Consider the following 23,804-nt stretch of genomic DNA (forward strand, 5'->3'; position numbering starts at 1 on the left):
TGCAGAACGTTCAAGTAAAAAAAGGCAGAAAACAGGTGAAACTCACAGTTCATAAACAGTGATTGCACAACGGATAGCTGGCTGATGCATACTGACTGAATTGAGCAGATGGAATAGCCGATGAGAAATGAGTGAAAATTTTGCTGAGTGCAATTGGTAGAAAAGCATACAGTTTGCTTAGAAGTTTGATTGCGCCAACCAATCCAGTCGAAATGAACAGAGTGACCTCCATGGCAGGCGAGTCATGTAGCCGTGGAACAATGTCAGTTCTGCAGCCTCTTATGTGTTGGTTGTAGGAGTTGACTCTGGAACTGCAGGAATTTGTTCTGACAGCTCTGGATACCGTTTTTCTCCAAGATGCTCTTGGTTTCTTCGGATGTGTTGGCATTCTGAACAGTGCATGGCAAGCTGCTCGATTTGCCAAACTATCCCAAGCTGCCAGCCAAAGCTTCAAGCCAATACTTTCATTTTGACCATGCCTAGGAGACCAGCATGTAGCTCCTCCACTATTTTAGCTCTGAGCTTGGATGGTACAACTCTCAATCCCCACAAAAGGTAACCCCTGTCAAGAACAAGTTCATCCAGGAAGAGGTCCCAGATCCTGAGTTTGTTTCACAGCCACAAGTCAAGGCCATGGTCTGGAAAGGCGTTATCCCACAACAGGAAGAAATCCTCCACAGGGATCTTAAATCTTCAGGCTTGAATGAGAATTTTTAAAATTTACTACGCTGTGGATTTTATTAGAACAATTTTTGGGTTTAGCACATTTACATTTAGTAAATGACTTCAGCCACTAATCTTTAAATCTGAATATAGAACATAGAACTCTACAGCACATTAAGTTGTAGATTTAATTTAAAATGCAGCTCTGAACAATGGGTTCCTAAAAGCTTTGAATCATAGACCAAAAAATGTTGATTAAAATTCATTTAGATGTCTGTGGTGTGGGTGCACCTATATAGTAGTGTATATAGTTGAGGTGCATTCTATAATGTTTGAGTTTCTAGCTAAGCAGGGAGAAGTGTTGTGTATTTAGTATTTCAGTAATATTTGAGTAATATTGTAGATATGTTGTTTGATTAAGCATTCTTTGCTGTTTACATAATGCACTGTGGGTTATACGCAGAAGTACGAGAATAGCGTACGTCATTTACATGCGCATGCCTTGCTGAAAGTAAAACTAAAGTAGTCACGTTTTATCTGCGAGCTCCCATGTTCTTCTTTCAATTAGTTTTGGAGTTACAAAACATAATAGGGTGGATGTGAGAAAATGTTTTCTCTTGTGGAAGAATCTAGAACTAAGAATTACTATTTAAAAAAATAAAGGATCACCACTTAAAATAAGGGGGTAAAATTTTTCTCTCAGCAAGTCATGAATCTTTAGGATTTTCTTTTACATAGGACAGCTGAAATTGTGTCTAATTTTAAGGCACAGGTAGGTAGATTTTCAATAAGAGTGAACGGTACCAAGGGTAGGGAGAAATGCAGAGATGCAGTTAGGATTGAGGAGCTGAATGCTCAATTCTTGCATTTGTATATTGACAAATGTTTAAGCTAAGTTTGTAAACTCCTTTTCAAGAGAAATGATTGCTTCCAATTCCTATTCATTCTGGTCTAAAAAGGCTTTGGGTACAAAGGCAGAACCAACAATTGATTTCTCCACTAGAGCTTCATTCCTAATTTCTAATTTTCATCTGTTAAAAATTAAATTTTGTGTTGGTCACTTGACCATCAGACCACAAATAAATAACATTTCCAACATAAAGATACTGAAAAGATTGACCTTTCAACTTTTCTGCTTAGCCGATACGACATGCACGTCATAACTGTAACCCCAACCATTAATCCTGTCAGTATAAAATTATGTTTTCTGAATTTAATATGAAGAGTTTAAAATAAATTATGCAGAAACGAGAGCTCCTTCTATAATTTAATTAAAATCAAACATTTTACCTCAGTAGAGCACCAGTAAACTTTCTGATACAAAGGGATGTACAAGGCATTTATTTTGGAAATTATTGAATTTACTTTGATCATGTTTAGAGCAGAGTTTTGCCCATTTCTCCTACTTGGTTACACCATATTAATGCTCTTTCTGAAGACAATTTTGATTCAATGGACAAGCCATCAAAGCCCATTACAATTCTCCCTCTATACTCCACGGAATTTCCCAACAATAATCTCTGTACTATGTTCCAGAAGGGCTAAGTAGAAGCATGACATTTCTGGGTAATACGACACCCAGAAGCCAATGCAATTCACTAAATCAGGGGAATATGGGAAAAGATAGCAGAGAGATAATTTTGTTATTTTTTACAAATAAGGCTGCAACCAATAGCACAGATCCACAAGCTGCACTTATATCTTTCAGGTCTTTGCAAGTAGACTAGAAATCATGTAGAAACTCCCAGAACGCCTAAGAAGAATTTTCAGCTCACTGCCCAGAATAGCCCAATATCAGCAGATTGTGATCTCCCAGATTTCTGCAGACAGGCTGTAGGTCTGGGCACGTGATTTCCCCCCTGTAATGCTCTAAGTCACCTCCAATAAACTTTCGACTGGGAGTGAAGTTAATTGACAAATGAGCACCTGTTCAATCTACGTTGTCTCTACTCCAGTACATTGGGAGGCCATGCTCCAAGCTATTGTCAAATTATTCACAAAATACTTCAGGAGATTAGAGTTAACATTTGAACTATATCAATTAAGTTTTGTAGTTCTTCCTCCGTACTTGCAATTAACAGTGTCATCCGCATATCTAAAATTATTGATGTTTTCACCACCAACTTAGATACCCAAGATGTCTCTTATTTTTTGTAATATCGTTTCACTGTACACATTAAACAAATCAGGGGAGAAAACACACCCTTGTCTAACGCCTCTCTTGATTTTCGTAAACTGACTCACTTCTCCATCTATTCTTACAGCGGCAGTTTGTTTCCAGTATAGATTTCTGATTAGGCAGAGGTCTTTCAAATCTAGATCTAGAGTTTCCTGTAATATTTCAAATAACTTATTGTGTTTCACTATATCAAATGCTTTTGTGTAGTCGATAAAACAAACAAATAAATCATTTTGCACTTGAGTAGCTCGTTCTGATAGTATCCTTAACATCAATATTGCGTTTCTTGTACCTTTGTCTTTCACAAAACCACATCGTTCTTTACCTATTTCAGCTTGTATCTTACTTTTAGCTCTTGTCATCAAAATTCTTAGAAGTATCTTGGTGATATGACTCATTAAACTTATGGTCCGATGTAATTCACATTCTATTGCTCCAGGTTTCATAGGAAGAGTGATAAATACTGATTTTTCATCTCTTCTGGTATTATTCCAGTCTCATAAATGTCACTGATTAAATCAGTAAGTTTTTCAATTCCATAATCTTCAAGGGCGATAATTTGTTCTATTACTAAATTCATCAGGATTTATTTATTACATTACGAACTTCAGATTTTAAAATACTTGGACCTTCAAAGTTCTTCTTAATTTCTGGTTTTTCGCCTGGATCATCGTCAAACAATTCCTGAATATACTCAGTCCATCTGTTCATAATCTCATCTTTTTCCATGATAATGGTACCGTCCTTTGCTTTCAAACATCCACCTGAAGAACAGAGGAGCTTTTTACTAGTGATATTCTTGATTTGTTGGTGTAACATTTTTGGATCAGTAATAGGGATTCTTTCTAATTGCTCACATTCCTGGTTTAACCATTCTTCTTTTGCTTTTTGACAATCTTTTAACTTTTTTATCTAAGGACTTACATTCTATAGGATTTGCTTTCTTCCGTCTCCTTTCTTCCATTAGATAAAACTTAAGACTTACAAAACTTAATTGATATACAGTAGTTGTTGAAGAAAGTGCAAAAATGGGTCTATCTATCAATTGCAAAAAGACAGAATGTATGGTGATATCCAAAAAGAAGGAGAATCCTATCTGCAGGCTGAGAATAAATGGGGAAGACATAAAACAAGTACAGAACTTTTGCTACTTAGGAAGCTGGGTGACATCAGATGGTAGGTGCAACACGGACATCAAAAGAAGAATAGGGATGGCAAAAAGACACCTTTACGAGAATGAAGAGCATACTGACCAACACTAAACTAGGCATGACAACCCGCCTCAGAGCACTGAAATGTTACGTTTATCCAGTTATGTTATATGGCTCAGAATGTTGGACAATATCTAGTAACATGAGGAAATGAATTGAAGCAGCAAGGATGTGGTTTTTGAAGAGGATGCAAAGAATATCATGGACGAAACATATATCTAACGAGGATGTCATGAACAGAGCAAGCACAAAAAGAGAAATAATGTATGAGATCATGAAAAAGCAACGTGACTTCATTGGACATGTGACTAGGAAAGAGGAGTTAGAATGCACGGTAGTTATGGTAAAGATTGAAGGGAAGAAAACAAGAGGAAGATAAAGACAAATGATGATGGAGACAGCAGCCAGAGAACTGGAAATGAATACCAATGAATTGATCCATTTGACCCGAAACAGGAGTGTGTGGGCCATGGCAGTCAAAGCTCAAACTGGGCATGGCACCTGATGGTGATGATGATGATAACATTTGAAATGAGGTCTGCTGCTGACAGGCTTCATTTGTTCAACATATACTCAATAGGACACCAGAAATGTGAACTACTTTCTGAATCTCAGGGGCACCCTACCAACAAAAGCAGACTTCAGTGATGCTGTGCCCCATGGCCTTCATAGTGCCAGCACAGCATTCTGCAATCTGGGAAAAAGTCAAGACCTCAAACCTGGCACAAAACCCATGCTCTACTTGCCAGGAATGACCCACGCCCAACACAATCAAAATGATAGAGGTATTCAGCAAGTCAGGCAGCATCTGTGGAGGGGAATAGACAGTCACCAGTTCAGATCTCGGCCTGAGACTACTTACAACAGTCATCACAAAATACTGGAGAGCTATCAACTAATGCTTCTAGCAAAATCCTCCAAACCCAATTGCAGGATAAGTAGATCAATATTCCCAGCACTGAAGCCCTATTTCCTGTCCACTGTTGCTCCAGTGGCCAGGCAGCATTGTCTGCATACTCAGAACAAGAGTTGTGAAACAGACATTAACCTCTAATAGAGTTTACCAGATGAACAGAGGAAGTTTTTTTCAAAGCCTCCTGGAAAATGCGTGACATCCCCACCTACTACTTGTGGGAATCCCTGACCCATGACTGCTCAGGGTGGCAGTCCTTGGGATGGAATTGAGAAACACAAGTTAGTTAGAAACCTGTCAAATGGCCATCGAACCACTCACCACTTCAATTATTTCATGCCCTACTTGTTATAGTACCATGCAGGTCCTGCATCCCTCGTCCAGCACTTTAGAATCTACTGAAATGTTGTGGAAACAAGGTATTTCAAACTTGAATTCAATTGAATTGACTTTACTTCTTATATCCTCAACATATATGACGAGTAAAAATCTTTATGTTACATCTCTGTCTAAATGTGCAATGTGCAATCTAGTAATTTATAATAATTTATATTAAATAGAACATAGAATTAATCAGTCTGATGGCCTGATGGAAGCTGTCCCGGAGGTTGTTGGTCCTGGCTTTTATGCTGCAGTACCATTTCCCGGATGGTAGCAGCTGGAATAGACTGTGGTTGGGGTAACTCAGATCTCCAATGATTCTTCAGGCCCTTCTTACATACCTGTCTTTGTTCATGTCCTGAATCACGTTAAGTTCACAACTCAGATGCACTGGGCTGTCCGCACCACTCTCTGCAGAATCCTGCAATTAAGAGAGGTACAGTTCCCATACCAGGCAGTGATGCAGCCAGTCAGGATGCTCTCAGTTGTGCCACTGTAGAAAATTCTTAGGATTTGGGAGCCCATACCAAATTTCCTCAACTGTCTGATGTGAAAGAGGTGCTGTTGTGTCTTTTTCACCACCCAGCTGGTGTGTACAGACCATGTGAGGTCTTCGGTGATGTAGATGCCAAGGAATTTAAAGCTGTTTACCCTCTCAATCCATTGATAACAGTAGGGGTTAGCCCATCTCCATTCCTCCTATAATCCACAACCAGCTCCTTTGTTTTTGCGACATTGAGGGAGAGGTTGTTTTCTTGACACCACTGTGTCAGGGATGACTTCTTCCCTGTAAACCACCTCGTTATTGTTTGAGATTAGGCCAATCAATGTAGTGTCATCGGCAAATTTAATTAGTAGATTAGAGCTGTGGGTGGTGACATTGTCATGGGTATACAGGTAATAAAGGAGAGGACTTAGTATACAGCCCTGAGGGGATCCTGTGTTGAGAGTCAGAGGGGTGGAGGCGAGGAAGCCCACTCTTACCACCTGCCACCTATCTGACAGGAAGTCCAGTATCCAGCTGCACAAAGCAGGCTCCTTATTTCCTTATTAAGGAAATAAAAAGAAAAATCTTCTCCTCACTTCCACCCATGCCACATAAGAAGCAAGTCTTACAAGGCAGGTTTTATCCTTTGATGGAACAAACTGTGATCTGACTAATGGCAGATTTACTAAAGAAAATACAATTTTGGAATCACTCTGTACTAAAGGGACAGAGTCAAATATCAAGGAAGTGTATTTGTATTATAGGTAGTTACAAATTTAGAAACCTCAACTCAATCGGCAGGATTTCCCTTCTAATAAGCTCTCTGCTGTTTCCGAGGCACAGGACTGTTCTTGAAAGTAAGACCTTGCGGGATAGATATGGTCCACTATGCAGCCCTTTACTGGAGAGGGTACAGACAAGATGTACAAGCATAGAGCCTGAATTGCTAATACACAATATTATGAGAATCCTTCATAGTGTACAAGAAGAACATTAGCAAAGAGTCGTTAACATTATTAGCTGTAAGATCAGAAAAGAATTTTGGATAAAAAAATATAACCATGGGTAAGAGGTGTTGGGATTCATTTCCCAAAAGTGTTACTAAATTCCTCTGTATACTGTCTTTATAATTACAATGAGATCTTGAGGTTTTGTGAAACTACAAGGCAATAGATCAATCTCGCTACCTGAAGGTGCTATGGATCTGGTTCAGAGAAGCCCAGGGCAAAAAACAAAAACACACTGGAGCATATATACAAGCTTATAGCACAACTGGAACTGTGGAAGCGCTCCCTCTTAATTTCTGGTCATCAGGGGCATGGTGTTTTCTTTGTTGCTGTTCATGGTACAGATCTGGGTCATATCCCATTCCACCATTGTGTCAGTGACCCAAACAATCTTCAACTTCATCTGGCGAAACAAAATGGAACATCTCTAACGGGTCAAGTCCCCAAACAACATTGCCCTCATCCTGATGGCCACTTCTGTGTGTGGCTGGGCAAAAGCCCAGAGTGTTCAGGAACCATCACTGTGCGTCAAGGTTCTACCAGTCTGTGGTGTTATTAAGGATGCAGTACAAAGGTCCTAGTTGCAGAACAAAGTCCCACTCAATTGGACATTGCCATACTACTTGTACTTCATGGAAAAGTCCTTTCAGAAAAACAAACTTTGACCACAAATTTATCAGGACTGTCGGCAAAAAGCACTGTGGGTAAAGAACATAGTGGATGATATGGGAAGCCAATGCTGCTCTGCAAAACGTATCTCCATTACAATTACAGAATATTGAATTAATAACATCAAAAAGGTATAAACTAAATGATACAAATGTAGGGAAAGTCGTGCACTGTTTTTTGTATTTCTTGCATATATTTTTATGAATAAATTTTACTTTAAAATTAAAAATAGATGAAGAGAACTGCAGTGAAATTCTGGTAAACATGGATTCAATGAGTTAAATGTCTCCTCCTTATCCATTTCTTTCTATGATTCTACCAGAAAACAAGAAGAAATAGTTAAAATTACAGCCATTTAAAACAGGATTCAGGAATGAGGAGTTTTTTCACATGAAAAACCATCATAAATAATGTTCTAGGCAGAGGTGGCGAAGCTATGGCACATATACCCAAGATGGCACATACAAAAATTTTCTTTTCATGCAGCATACAGTGCTACCCCTGGATTATTTAAACACCAGCATAATAAAAAGATCATAATGATTATCTTAACTGCCAAATGAAACAACAAATTATTTTTATAACTCAACAGCAGTAAGCTGTTTTCACAGGAAACAACTCACACAGGCTTGGTGCCAGTTAGATGGTTGCGAGAATATGTGACGTTGGATGATATGTTTAGAAATCCATACAGACCTGGTGTACACATCAGTATTTGGATAGTAAATTGTTGGGGCAGCTGGCATTGGCTTTACTCTGCTTATATTTTTTCCGCTGTCATTTGTGAGTGAACACCAGATATCCAGTGAAAATAATAGAAACATAGAACATAGAAACATACAGCACAACACAGACCTTTAGGCCCACAAAGCTGTGCCAAACATGTCCCTACCTTAGAACTACCTAGGCTTTACCCACAGCCCTCATTTTTCTAAGCTCCATGTAGCTATCCTGGAGTCCCTTAAAAGACCCTATTGTTTCCGCCTCCACCACCACCGCCGGCAGCCCATTCCATGCACTCACCACTCTCTGCATAAAAAACTCACCCCTGACATCTCCTCTGTACCTACTTCCAAGCACTTTAAAACTATACCCTCTCATGCCAGCCATTTCAGCCCTGGGGAAAAGCCTCTGACTATCCACACGATCAATGCCTCTCAATATCTTGTACACTTCTATCAGGTCACATCTCATCCTCCGTCACTCCAAGGAGAAAAGGCCATGTTCATTCAACCTGTTCTCATAAGGCATGCTTCCCAATCCAGGCAACATCCTTGTAAATCTCCTCTGCACCCTTTCTATGGTTTCCAAGTCCTTCCTGTAGTGAGGCGACCAGAATTGAGCACAGTACTCCAAGTGGGGTCTGACCAGGGTTCTTTCTTTCTTTTAAAATCTTTTTATTGAATTAGTACACAAAAGGTAAAACATATAGCAACCAATACATTAAGATATAAATATAAAGTAATATTATTACAAAAAAAACAATGCAAACAACGTAAGTTAGTTAGAAAATAACAGGGTAATATAGTTGTATACTCATTTTCCATATATATCGATAGAACGAGAAAAAAAGCCCAGGAAAAAAACCCAAAAAAAACCTACTGCACAACTAACCTACAAAGCACAGCAATGGGCTAACTAGGTAAATAGTAGACCTGAACAAATTAAACAATCACGTCCTCCAACCCGACCTCCACTAATAGCAGATAAAATCCACGAAGGGAATGTATGTATGATCAGAGAGAAAAAAAAAGTTACATTAAATGAAAATATTGAATGAAAGATCTCCAGGTCTGTTCAAATTTAACTGAAGTATCATAAAGATTACTTCTGATTTTTTCCAAATTTAGACACAGTATCGTTTGAGAAAACCAAAAAAACGTAGTTGGGGCATTAATCTCCTTCCAATGTTGTAGAATACATCTTTTCGCCAATAAAGTAAGAAATGCAATCATCCTACCCGCTGAGGAGGATAAATGAGTAGAAGTTTTAGGTAATCCAAAGATAACAGTAATAGGATGGGGAGAAATATCACTATTCAAAATCTTTGAGATAATATTAAAAATGTCTTTCCAAAAAGTTTCCACAGTAGGACAAGACCTAAACATGTGGGTCAAGGAAGTTATCTCCCCATGACATCTATCACAAAGAGGGTTAATATGAGAGTAAAAACGAGCTAATTTATCTTTAGACTTGTGTGCTCTATGGACAATTTTAAATTGAATTAAGGAGTGTTTGGAAGAGATAGAGGAAGTATTAACAAGTTGTAAGATATGAGCCCAGTCATCAGCCGTGATAGTGAGGCCCAATTCCTTTTCCCAGTCAGTCCTAATCTTATCAAATGGAGCTTTCCTAAGTTTCATGATAGTGTTATAAATAGTAGCCGTTACACCTTTCTGACACGGGTTAAGGTTAATGATAGCGCCTAAAATATTTGTAGGGGGTAACGCCGGAAAGGAAGAAAGTATGGTATTTAGGAAATCTCTAACTTGCAAATATCTAAAAAAATGTGTTCTTGGTAAATTGTATTTGTTAGATAACTGTTCAAAAGACATAAGGGAGCCATCTGAAAATAAGTCCAAAAACCGTGATATACCATTAGTCTTCCAAATTTGAAAGGCACGGTCCGTAGAGGAGGGGAGAAAAAAATATATTGCCAATAATAGGAATCGCTAGCACAAATTGATTAAGATCAAAAAATTTTCGGAATTGAAACCAGATACGTAAGGTATGTTTAACTATCGGGTTGCAAATCTGCTTATAGCGTTTCAAATAGAAAGGAAGAGAAGATCCTAATATAGAGCCAAGTGCATAGCCTTGAACAGAATGTAATTCCAATACTACCCATTTAGGAATGGATAGTATATCTTGGTCAAGTAACTAAAATTTCATGTGTTGAATATTAATTGCCCAATAATAAAATCTAAAGTTAGGTAATGCCAAGCCTCCATCTCTCTTAGCTTTCTGTAGATGTATTCTACCCAATCTCGGGTTTTTATTTTGCCAAATAAATGGAGATTTTAGAGTCTACTTTATCAGAAAAGGATATTGGAACAAAAATTGGTAATGCCTGAAATATATATAAAAATTTTGGCAGAATAAACATCTTAACAGCATTAATACGACCAAAGTTAAATAAAGTGGAGACCATTTAAAGGAAAGTTGTGTAATGTGGTCAATTAAGGGTAAGTAATTAGTCTTAAATAAATCCTTATGTTTACAGGTAATTTTAATCCCAAGATATGAAAAATGATTATTAACCGATCTAAACGGCAGGTTCTGATATAAGGGAACTTGCTTATTAATAGGGAAAAGTTCACTCTTATTAAGATTTAATTTGTATCCTGAAAAAAGACTAAATTGTGCTAATAAATCTAAAGCTGCTGGGATAGATTTTTGAAAATTGGAAATATATAAGAGTAAGTCATCAGCATAAAGTGTTACCTTATGAGACTTTAACCCACGGGTTATACCAATAATGTTAGGAGATTCTCGGATAGCAATTGCAAGTGGTTCTAATGCTATATCAAATAATAAAGGGCTAAGAGGACAACCAGGTCTGGTACCTCGAAAAAGAGGAAAAAAGGTGAGTTTAGAGTGTTATTACGAACTGACGCCATAGGAGAATGGTATAACAATTTGATCCAGGATATATATTTCGGGCTGAAGTTAAACATTTCAAGCACCTTAAATAAGTAGGGCCATTCGACCCTGCCAAAGGCTTTTTCAGCATCTAGGGAAATGACACATTCAGAATTGTTTTGTGACGGGGTATAGACAATGTTTAAAAGTGTACAAATATTATAAAAAGAGCAGCGATTCTTAATAAAAATGCATTTGGTCTTCCGAAATAATATACAGAAGTGCTTTTTCTAGTCTATTTGCTAATAATTTAGAAAAAATCTTAGAGTCAACATTTAACAAGGATATTGGTCTATAAGATGCACATTGAGCGGGGTCTTTATCTTTCTTTAATATCAAAGAGATCGATGCTCTATAAAAGGATTCTGGTAGTTTACAAAGTTTTAATGAGGCCTCCAGAACCCTGGATAACCAGGGGACTAATGAGGGTGCAAAAGATTTTTAAAATTCCGCGGTAAACCCATCAGGGCCAGGAGGTTTCCCCGAGTTCATAGAAAAAATAACATTCTTAATCTCATCAGTAGTGAAGGAAGTTTCTAACATAGACCATATATCGTGTGAAATCTTAGGGAAGCTTAGGTTATCTAAAAAGTCACACATATGTTTAGAATCTCGTGGAGATTCTGATTGATATAAAGAAGAATAAAAATCAAAGAAGGATTAATTAATCTCAGCTTGATCAAACGTCAGTTGATCTTTTTGATTATAAATCTGATTAATTTGAAATTTAATGGAGTTAGTCTTCAACTGATTAGCCAACAGTTTACCAACTTTGTCACCATGTATATAAAATTCGCTTCTTGTCTTCATTAATTGATTTGCAACAGAGGACGAAAGTAATAAACTGTGTTCCATTTGAAGTTCGGTTCTTTGTTTATACAGCTTCTCAGATGGAGCTATAGCATATTTCTTATCTACTTCCTTAATCTTGTCCACAAGAGCAAGCTCTTCCTTCTTCAACCTTTTCCTCAAAGCAGCAGAGTACAAAATGATCTGACCACGAACATAAGCTTTAGAAGTATCCCAAAGGGTATTCATGGATATATCCTCTGTACTGTTAATTGTAAAAAAAAATCAATCTGTTCATTCATGAAGTTAACAAAATCCAAATCCTGAAGCAACAGCGGATTAAAACGCCATTGTCTATTGTTATGAGCATTGGCCAATAATTTAATAGAAAGCTTAAGTGGAGCATGGTCCGAAATAGTTATAGAGTCATATTCACATTTAACTACTGAAGAAATAATACGAGAGTCAATTAAAAAATAATCAATTCTTGCGTAAGAGTGATGAACATATGAAAAAAAGAGAAGTCTTTTTCCTGGGGATGTAAAAACCGCCAAATGTCTGTCGACCCCGAATCTGAGAGAAATGAATTAATCAAGATTGCAGATTTATTGGGTACAGTCCGTATAGGGGCTGAATGGTCCAATAATGGGGATAAACAAGTATTAAGATCTCCGCCCCAGATTAGTGAATACTCATTCAAATTCGGGAACATATTAAATAACGATTTATAAAATTCTGGACAGTCCAAGTTTGGAGTGACTAGGGTTCTATATAGTTGCAACATTACCTCTTAGCTCTTTTAGATTAGATTAGATTAGATTCAACTTTATTGTCATTGTGACGAATACAGATAGAAAGCCAATGAAATGTAGTTAGCATCTAACCAGAAATGCAAAGAATAGTGTTATTTACAAAATAACTGTGAATAAAAAGTAAGTGCTACAGCATACAAATATAAAAGTACTGAGACAAAACAATATGGGTGGAATACCGCTTAGCGCTGTGATGTGAGGTTCTGCAGTGTCACAGCCTCTGGGAAGAAGCTCTTCCTGTGCCTGCTGGTATGGGAGCGGAGGCTCCTGTAGTGCACTGGATGGAAGGAGAGTAAAAAGTCCATGGTTAGGGTGAGATCCATCCTTGATAATGCTTTTTGCCCTCCCCACACAGTGTTTATGGTAGATGTTCTCAATGGTGGGCAATTGGATGCTGATAATCCGCTGGGCAGTTTTCACCACAAGCTGGAGTGGGAGCTCTTAAACTGAATCTTATGATTGATGAAGGCCAATGCACCGTATGCTTTCTTAACCACAGAGTCAACCTGTGTAGCAGCCTTGAGTGTCCTATGGACTCGGACCCCAAGATCCCTCTGATCCTCCACACTGCCAAGAGTCTTACCATTAATGCTATATTCTGCCATCATATTTGACCTACCAAGGTGAACTACCTCACACTTATCTGGGTTGAATTCCATCTGCCACTTCTCAACGCAGTTTTGCATCCTATCAATGGTTGTAACCTCTGACAGCCCTCCACACTATCTACAACACTCCCAACCTTTGTGTTATCAATGGTAAATATTGCTTATAGTTTTGTGCCTCCATAAATATTTATATTTTTCCAATAAACATTTTATTTATATTAGTAAAACTATTCTAATTTGTGTTTGTGCTTTTCAGCTTGTTGAGAATGTCAGGTACACTGCCAAAGGGGAAAAAAAACATACAAGTCATAAACATGAGAAACAAGAGAAATCATAAACAGAAAATGTAGCAGGTCAGTAAGAATCTATGGAAACAAATTTTGTGTGTGTTGCAAAACATTCAAATGATGGGAGAAGCAGCAGTTATTTTCAAGAATGGTAGAGTGAAAGATTTGGCATGATTAATAACAGCGATAAAAGCATTATGCATCTGTAACGTTCCAAAACAAAGGTATGTATGACTTCTCCATAGTGGCATTATGAAACATTATCAAAACATAAAAATTGACAATGAGGTTTTGAAACTCTGGAATTCTATTCCGGAAACTAAATTGTTTGAAAAATATTGTAATGGCAATATTAACAATATTTTCATCAATGTATGCATCTGATTCATTGTTTTAGTGATGAAATTGGTCATCTAATTATAGAGTAGACACTGATGAAACTAGTGCTATATGCATAGCTCTCAAAATAACTAAATACAAGCCAAATATAAAATATCTGTCATCCTTAATTCAGCAACAAAAGTCTCACTGAGTGAAGTGTGCTTGTTTTCCATTTCTTGCTCTTTTACGAATATACACCAAAGCTTATAATTTCACATTTACATTTCTGTGGAAAGCGGCCAGTGAGTGAGTGGGCCAGTGAAGGAGTGGAGCTTTGAGGTTTTGACTCGAGAGATTCTGGCAGTTTTGGCAGTGCAATCAAGTCAATCAAGATTTGAATAGATCAGACTCAGCAGAAAGCAGCTGATTGGGCAATCAAGGTCAGGTGACCAAGCATTTTGAAAAGCTCAAACAGATCAATAGAGCGATAGCTCAAGCGAAGCGGCCTGTGGAAAGTGGCCAGTGAGTGAGTGGGCCAGTGAAGGAGTGGAGTTTGAGGCTTTGACTCGAGAGGCTTCAATGAGAAGAGGTGGAGGACAAGCTTGCTCGCAGATAGTCTTTACAATGCCTCCTGAGACAGTGACGTGCCTTTCATGTGAGATGTGGCAGTCTTGGGGGAACGCCCCTCTCCCGCAGAGTCACATCTGCCAGAAATGCATACGGCTGGGCGATCTGGAAGACCATGTAAGGAATCTGGAGCAGCAGCTGGATGACCTTCGACTCATAAGGGGGAATGAGGCAGTCATTGATGAGAGCTACAGGGAGGTAGTCACACCTAGGCTGTCGGAAGCAGGTCGTTGGGTGACAGTCAGAGGGGGGAAGTGAAGGTGAGCAGACAGGTAGCACAGAGCACCCCTGTAGCCATTCCCCTGAATAATAAGTTTACTTTCCTGAATACTGTTGGCGGGGACGATCGACCAGGTGTGAGCCACGGTGGCAGGGCCTCCGGCACTGAGTCTGACTCGGTGGTGCAGAAGGGTGGGACGGAGAAGAGGAGAGCTGTCACCATTGCAGACTCTATAGTCAGGGGAGCAGACAGGAGATTTTGTGGACGTGAGAAGGACACCCGCATGGTTTGTTGCCTCCCGGGTGCCAGGGTCCGGGATGTCTCTGACCGGGTGCACGACATCCTGGTATGAGAGGGAAAGCAACAAGAAGTCATGATACATGTTGGGACCAATGACATAGGCAGGAAGAGGGATGAGGTCCTGAAGTGTGAGTTTCGGGAACTAGGTAGAAGGCTGAAGAACAGGACCTCAAAGGTGGCGTTCTCAGGATTGCTGCCAGTGCTACGTGACAGTGATGGTAAGAATTGGAGGAAATGGCAGTTGAATGCGTGGCTGAGGATTTGGTGCAGGGAGCAGGGTTTTAGATTTTTGGATCATTGGGATCTCTTCTGGGGAAGGTGGGACCTGTACAGATTGGATGGGTTGCACCTGAACTCGAGGGGGAGCAATATCCTTGCAGGTAGGTTTGCTGGCATGGTTCGGGAGGGTTTAAACTAATTTGAAAGGTGGACGGGACCCAGAGCGATAGAGCAGTGAAAGAAGTGCATGGAGTAAAGCCAGATTTAACATATAGAGAGGCTTTGAGGAAAGAGAAGCAGAATAAATGGTGTAAAGACAGTAAGGTAGAAGGGCTGAAATGTGTGTACCTCAATGCAAGAAGCATCAGGAACAAAGGTGATGAACTGAGAGCTTGGATACATACATGGAATTATGATGTAGTGGCCATTACAGAGACTTGGCTGGCACCAGGGGAGGAATAGATTCTCAATATTCCTGGATTTCAGTGCTTTAAAAGGGATAGAGAGGGCGGAAAAAGGGGAGGAGGGGTGGCATTATTGGTCAGGGATACTATTACAGCTACAGAAAGGGTGGGTAATGTAGTAGGATCCTCTTTTGAGTCAGTATGGGTGGAAGTCAGGAACAGGAAGGGAGCAGTTACTCTATTGGGGGTATTCTATAGGCCCCCTGGTAGCAGCAGAGATACAGAGGAGCAGATTGGGAGGCAGAGTTTGGAAAGGTGCAAAAATAACAGGGTTGTTATCATGGGTGACTTTAACTTCCTTAATATTGATTGGCACCTGATTAGTTCCAAGGGTTTAGATGGGGCAGAGTTTGTTAAGTGTGTCCAGGACAGATTCCTGTGACAGTATGTGGACAGACTGACTAGGGGGAATGCCAAATTAGATCTAGTACTAGGTAATGAACCGGGTCAGGTCACAGATCTCTCAGTGGGTGAGCATCTGGGGGACAGTGACCACCGCTCCCTGGCCTTTAGCATCATCATAGAAAAGGATAGAATCAGAGAGGACAGGAAAATTTTTAATTGGGGAAGGGCAAATCATGAGGCTATAAGGTTAGAACTTCAGGGTGTGAATTGGGATGATGTTTTTGCAGGGAAATGTACTATGGACATGTGGTCGATGTTTAGAGATCTCTTGTGGGATGTAAGGGATAAATTTGTCCCGGTGAGGAAGATAAAGAATGGTAGGGTGAAGGAACCATGGGTGACAAGTGAGGTGGAAAATCTAGTCAGGTGGAAGAAGGCAGCATACATGAGGTTTAGGAAGCAAGGATCAGATGGGCCTATTGAGGAATATAGGGAAGCAAGAAAGGAGCTTAAGAAGGGGCTGAGAAGAGCAAGAAGGGGGCATGAGAAGGCCTTGGTGAGTAGGGTAAATGGAAACCCCAAGGCATTCTTCAATTATGTGAAGGAAAAAAGGATGACAGGAGTGAAGGTAGGACCGATTAGAGATAAAGGTGGGAAGATGTGCCTGGAGGCTGTGGAAGTGAGCGAGGTTCTGAATGAATACTTCTCTTCGGTATTCACCAATGAGGGGGAACTTGATGATGGTGAGGACAATATGAGCGAGGTTGATTTTCTGGAGCATGTTGATATTAAGGGAGAGGAGGTGTTGGGGTTGTTAAAATACATTAGGGCAGATAAGTCCCCGGGGCCTGACAGAATATTCCCCAGGCTGCTCCATGAGGCAAGGGAAAAGATTGCTGAGCCTCTGGCTAGGATCTTTTTGTCCTCCTTGACCACGGGAATGGTACCGGAGGATTGGAGGGAGGCGAATGTTGTCCCCTTGTTCAAAAAAGGTGGTAGAGACAGTCCGGGTAATTATAGACCAGTGAGCCTTACGTCTGTGGTGGGAAAGCTCTTGGAAAAGATTCTTAGAGATAGGATCTCTGGGTATTTAGAGAATCATGGTCTGATCGGGGACAGTCAGCATGGCTTTGTGAAGGGCAGATCGTGTCTAACAAGCCTGATAGAGTTCTTTGAGGAGGTGACCAGGCACATAGATGAGGGTAGTGTAGTGGATGTGATCTATATGGATTTTAGTAAGGCATTTGACAAGATTCCACACGGTAGGCTTATTCAGAAAGTCAGAAGGCATGGGATCCAGGGAGGTTTGGCCAGGTGGATTCAGAATTGGCTTGCCTGCAGAAGGCAGAGGGTCGTAGTGGAGGGAGTACATTCAGATTGGAGGATTGTGACTAGTGGTGTCCCACAAGGATCTGTTCTGGGACCTCTACTTTTCGTGATTTTTATTAACGACCTGGATGTGGGGGTAGAAGGGTGGGTTGGCAAGTTTGCAGATGACACAAGGGTTTGTGGTGTTGTAGATAGTGTAGAGGATTGTCAAAGATTGCAGAGAGACATTGATAGGATGCAGAAGTGGGCTGCGAAGTGGCAGATGGATTTCAACCCGGAGAAGTGTTACACTTAGGAAGGACAAACTCCAAGGCAGAGTACAAAGTAAATGGCAGGATACTTGGTAGCGTGGAGGAGCAGAGGGATCTGGGGGTACATGTCCACAGATCCCTGAAAGTTGCCTCACAGGTGGATGGGGTAGTTAAGAAAGCTTATGGGGTGTTAGCTTTCATAAGTTGAGGGATAGAGTTTAAGAGTTGCGATGTAATGATGCAGCTCTATAAAACTCTGGTTAGGCCACACTTGGAGTACTGTGTCCAGTTCTGGTCGCCTCACTATAGGAAGGATGTGGAAGCATTGGAAAGGGTACAGAGGAGATTTACCAGGATGCTGCCTGGTTTAGAGAGTATGCATTATGATCAGAGATTAAGGGAGTTAGGGCTTTACTCTAGGAGGATGAGAGGAGACATGATAGAGGTGTACAAGATAATAAGAAGAATAGATAGAGTGGATAGCCAGCGCCTCTTCCCCAGGGCACCACTGCTCAATACAAGAGGACATGGCTTTAAGGTAAGGGGTGGGAAGTTCAAGGGGGATATTAGAGGAAGGTTTTTTACTCAGAGAGTGGTTGGTGTGTGGAATGCACTGCCTGGGTCAGTGGTGGAGGCAGATACACTAGTGAAGTTTAAGAGGCTACTAGACAGGTATATGGAGGAAATTAAGGTGGGGGCTTATATGGGAGGCAGGGTTTGAGGGTCGGCACAACATTGTGGGCCGAAGGGCCTGTACTGTGCTGTACTATTCTATGTTCTTATGTTTATATATGAAGTACAATAACAATACTATTAAGAAATTATGTTACTTTCCCATTGTTTTTAAAAAAGATTAATATTAATAATTTTGAACAAGTTTTCCAAAATGCTGCACTTACTCCAATTGTTCTCAGTTGTACTTTTACTTAGAGTGAAATAATGAATACAAATAAATAAGCAAAAAGACTCACTGTTTTTTTCCTTTAAAAAGTCCATTATTATTGTTACTCATTCATTTATGAATGAAGGTCTCTGCTCAAAATTACCATGGCACACAAGAATTATCACCAACGTATGGGTAGCAGGGCGGAGACACTCTCTACCAAAGGAGGTGTAAGGTGTTCCTTCTCTCCACTAGCCTGCAGGTCACACTTGGGCAAGGTGTAGCATCTGCTTCGCCCTCCAATCAGGGTCACGTGAACCCATGTGAGCAGCTGGTGCATATTACAAGTCCTGATTTTGCGGCCACTGACGCCAAGCAGATGATCTCTAAAGAATATTGATAATGGCTGGGGTCACCCATCTTGTAAAAACATTGCCCAGAAGAAGAAAAATAGAAAAATTTGCCAAGAACAATTATGGTCATAAAGACCATGATCACCTGTGTTATACAACACGGCACATAATAATGATGATGATCACCAATTTGGGCACACACTCTAAAAGGTTTGCCTTCCCTGTTCTAGAGTACTGTATTGATCTTTGATAGAACACGGTTTGAGGACATTTGCTTTTATTCTGAATAATCCCAATTTTCCTTCTGTTACCTAAATTATTTTAGTTGACTGTCTGCAAAGTATTATTAGATTATAAACAGATCATTGTGCTACTTCACTGCAAGTGCAGATATTCACTTTTATTTCTGCTACCTTAACAACCCCTACCCATTAGTATTAACACATACTAATAACATTTATATTCATCAACTGAAGAAAATATTGAGCCCAATCTCCAATTTATCAACAACACCAGGTTAATTTTTAATATTCCTGTTGTCAAACATGTTGAAGTTACTGGCACATTCTAGATCTCCTTGGATGTCAATACCTTGGCAGTAAGAACTGTACAAATAAAAATATGCTTTATATTATACAGTTCTGTTCATCGCCGTAGTGGAAGGTCTATAAGTTTGTTTTTCCTTTCTTTGGACCACATTTTCTCATGTGAATTCATGGAAAGTTAATTAAATCTTTCAAACAAGAAAATCATTGAAGCAATTCAAGCTCTGAATTAAAAACATCTGCAAGTTTTGACTTTTGAAAAGGCTTTTAGATAGGCACACAAATGTGCAGAAAATGGGCACTATCTAGGATATGGGCATTGTGTAGGCAAAAGGGACTCATTTAGTTGGGAATTTGATTACTAATTTGATTAGCCTGGCACTACATTGTAGACCAAAGGGCCTGTTCCTGTGCTGTGCTGTACTGTTCTATGTTCCATGTTCCATGTTCTGTAAATATTTAAAAGTGATATTCTAAAAAAAAGTTTCTAACACTTCTGCAGCTTCCCTTTCATAATCTCAGAAAGCATTGGTCTACATACTAGTTTAGTATTTGGTTGCTAAAATTTTCAATGTGTTTCCACAAAGTGAGGTTCCTATACTTACTTGCAATGTAGAAATCACAAGATGAACTAAGGAACTTTGTTGTTTTGGGTACTTTTGCAATAATAACAGAATGTTAACAGATTTTACATAACTGTTCCAAACCAGGAGGCAAGTAATTTTTTAACCTACCAAAACTCTGAAATCCCAGAATGACTATGAAACTGTAATTCCACCTTCCCCCAGCCTTATTAATAAAGTAATATTCTAAGAGAGGCAGGTATTTCCAGCATATGCAACAATCGCTTATCTATCAGTGTGATTCTTATAATTATGGTAAGGAAACAGTTTAGCAGTAAGATTATGCTGCAAAATATTCTCTGACAGTAGAATCATTACATGTTAAAGCTCCACTAATAACATACAATAATTCAAACTATTGGAATATTCAAGGTTGAGGGCAAATGTGCTTTGTAATTGCTTATTCCCTAGGGTATGTCACTTACGGAGTTGTATGTACTATCAAGGTGTTATCTTTCAACTAACATAATTGAGTGATAAGTCCATGAGACTGGAACTAGTTTAATAACTGTTCAGCCCCAATCAAAAATGGCCAATTCTTTATAAAGGATGGTTAAAAATGAAACTTGCCTTTCTTCATTTCCATTCACTATAATATTTGATTAAGAATAACGTCCTGCGACATGGTTAGTCCTCTCCTCAAGATTTACAGATGAAAATATTTAATGTTAAAATAAAGAATACTACAGAAAGCTTTGAAAGATGGCTGAGTTATTTAGCTATGCTAAGAATCTGTCTCGTGTTCGTGCAACAAATCACACGGAAAACTGACCGTTGCTCGCCTTCATAGGCAGTACACGATATTATTAATTTCTCGTACACCATATTTAATGCACATTGACCAATGAAAACAAACTATTAACAAACTCACTTTCCACATAGAAAACCTATTATTTTGCTTTTTGTGTTGATAAAGCTAGTGTATTGGAGAGCAAAAAAAAAGCCAATATCCTAAGAACAGAGCAGTAGATGTTCTACTAAATGAAATGTGTAACATGTCAGGGAATAAAACGGCACAATTGCTGTCAAACAAAAAATATGCTGCTGATAAATTATGTTATTTGAAGCTAAGGAATTGCTTTCACACACCCTCCTTCTACCGGCAACAATGTGAACATTATGCCCTTTGCTCCATATAAATGAGTCAGCGATCATTGAAATCAGATGAAGGGATGTTTTAAATTGATTAAAATCAAGCTGTAATACAGTACTATTGGTATACGAAATCGTCATATATGCACAGATACAAATGCGTGTATACACACACACACACACACAAATCATAGAACACCATCTGCTTTGTCAGTGATCGATCCACCACCTGGTTTTTCACCAACATCCGATTTACGGTGACTTAGCAACTGCTCTTTCCTCTAGTTGACCTTTGTCAGTTACTACAGTCGTTAATTTCTTATACCAACAATGAACGCCTGACTCACTGAACCATAAACCTGTAATTTCTATTTGGTAACCGTACCATAAAATAGAAACCAACTCCATCCATCATCCGATGTTTCAAATAAAACTGTCATACCTTCCAGAAATTCAATTCCCGTTCATGTTTTGCCTCTTTTCTTTCTACGTTGTACTATTGTTTTGAGGAAAGCTCTGGAACGATGTGCATTCAGAGATTTAGATCTTCTACACTTCCATTGCTGTTTCTGTCGAGGAAGGACCAGAATATCGTAGAGAGCTCAGTCTCCGGACTAATCCTACTCCCCATATATGGAACAAAGCTCAACCCTTCCTCCACGAGGGGAGCGATAGTAGTTGCAGCCAGGCGGTAGCATGGAGTGTGATTTTCGTAGCGCTCGCTTTATTAAAGCAACACGCACTTAATGCAGTCAGAGAATGGACACTGAATGTTTACTAAACTGAATCAATGCAGATTTCACAATGATGCCTTGTGAAATCCAGTGTAATTGAATATATGGCGCAATTGCCGGGAAGAAAAAAGGGGTATTTCCGTTCATAGTGTGGGGATCAAGTATTCTCAATTATGTTTTGTCAAAATGTATTTAATGGAGATTAAGTTCTCTTTGCACCGACCGCGATTGTACCATTCATTGTGAGATCTAAACGCCCGTGCTATGCTTGTTTTTGTTTGTATTTGTTGCCCTGGGGAGGCGGCTCATCAAGAACCGTTCCCAGGCAGCACAGCAGCATCACCTGGGTTTCCAGAGTACAGTATCGGCAAAGGAGCGACAGTCAGCGGAACACCACGAAAGACGTGCCTGTTGCTTTCCTTACAGCCGATTTCGGTAAGCTTTCATGCTGCTCCACCTAGCGACAACACCTGTACCTCACTGATCCCTTCCCTCTCAAGGTACAGTACAGTATTCCATCCCTCAAGCCCCGTGGCAGTGGTTCTGAGCGACAGGACGCGTTTGGGGGGAATTACACCCATCTGAAAAGCAAGTGCTAATATTAATAAATAAAACAGCCAGTGTTAAATAGAAACTAAACTGTACCTTATGTTTCGTCCGGGCGTCTTGGCAACTTGATTTCGAGTTTAACAATTCTTCGGTAAATCACTTCGACTGGATCCGAATTAGTCAGTTCTGCTGTAGGTTGTCCAACCCTAATATTAATTTCGTTTACTTTCTCCACTAACACTGTCTGGGCTGCTGGGTATTTTCTGCAGTTCTTACATGTATTTCACAACACAGTCCTTAAGAAAGGTCTCGGACTGCGTGGACTGTTTAGATGCTGCCTGACCTACTGAGTTCCTCTAGCATTTTTTGTGTGTTGCTTTGGATTTCCAGCATCTGGAGAATTTCTGGTGTTCACAACTTTCACTTGTTCCTTTTTTTCTCTCTCTTTCTGATTGTCCTCATTAGACTATCAGCCGGATGGTTTCATTAGTAACTACCGTATCACCTTGGCAACTCTGGCTTAACTGCGGGGCATTATCCTCTTTGCTCTGTCCTTACTCCATTCTACTTTCCCACTGGAGATATACAGTATTTGCTCTTTAATTTCTTCTCCTTCAACCACCTAGGTAACCAGATGAGGCAACGATACACTTTCTCTTATTTTCTCTCCAGTTTACTGCATTGAACTGCATACATTACTGCATACCCCAGTAAACTGCATTTACAGCCACCGTAATTTTCCATTCAAGAATCACAGAAATCTACAGCACATTACAGGCCCTTTGGCCCAGGATGTTCTGCCGACCATGTAACCTAGTCTACAAGCTGCCTAGAATTTCCCTACTGCATAGCCCTCCATTTTTCTAAGCTCCATGTACCCATCTAGGAGTCTCTTAAAAGACCCTATTGTATCCGTCTCTACCACTGTCACTGGCAGTGTATTCCACACAACCACCACTGTCTTATGTAAAAAAATTACCTCTGCCATCCCCCCCATACCTACTTCCAAGCCCCTTAAAACTATGCCCCCTAGTGTTAGCCATTTCAGCCCTGGGAAAAAGCCTCTGGCATTCCACATGCTCTCATCATAAGACCATAAGACATAGGAGCAGAATTAGGCCATCTGGCCCATTGAGTCTGCTCCACCATTCAATCATGGCTAATCCTTTCTTTTATCCCTTCCTCAACCCTAATTCCTGGCCTTCTCCCTGTAAACTTTGATGCATGTCCAATCAAGAACCTATCAACCTCTGACTTAAATACACCCAACAACCTAGCCTCCACAGCTGCATGCAGCAACA

General features: G+C 39.8%; 1 protein-coding gene across 3 annotated transcripts in view; it reads right to left on the reverse strand.

Annotated features, from left to right (window-relative positions):
* cracd (capping protein inhibiting regulator of actin dynamics) overlaps positions 1 to 21,947 on the reverse strand; it is a 299,145-nt gene extending 277,198 nt beyond the window's left edge. For all 3 annotated transcript variants that reach the window (XM_063043095.1, XM_063043093.1, XM_063043094.1), the window contains exon 1: positions 21,663 to 21,947. The gene's annotated coding sequence lies outside the window, so the exon portion shown is untranslated. The remainder of the gene's footprint in view (positions 1 to 21,662) is intronic.
* Positions 21,948 to 23,804: the final 1,857 nt, after the last annotated feature.

This window comes from Mobula hypostoma, chromosome 3 (genome assembly GCF_963921235.1).
Source record: "Mobula hypostoma chromosome 3, sMobHyp1.1, whole genome shotgun sequence".
In the NCBI taxonomy this organism is placed as follows: domain Eukaryota; kingdom Metazoa; phylum Chordata; class Chondrichthyes; order Myliobatiformes; family Myliobatidae; genus Mobula; species Mobula hypostoma.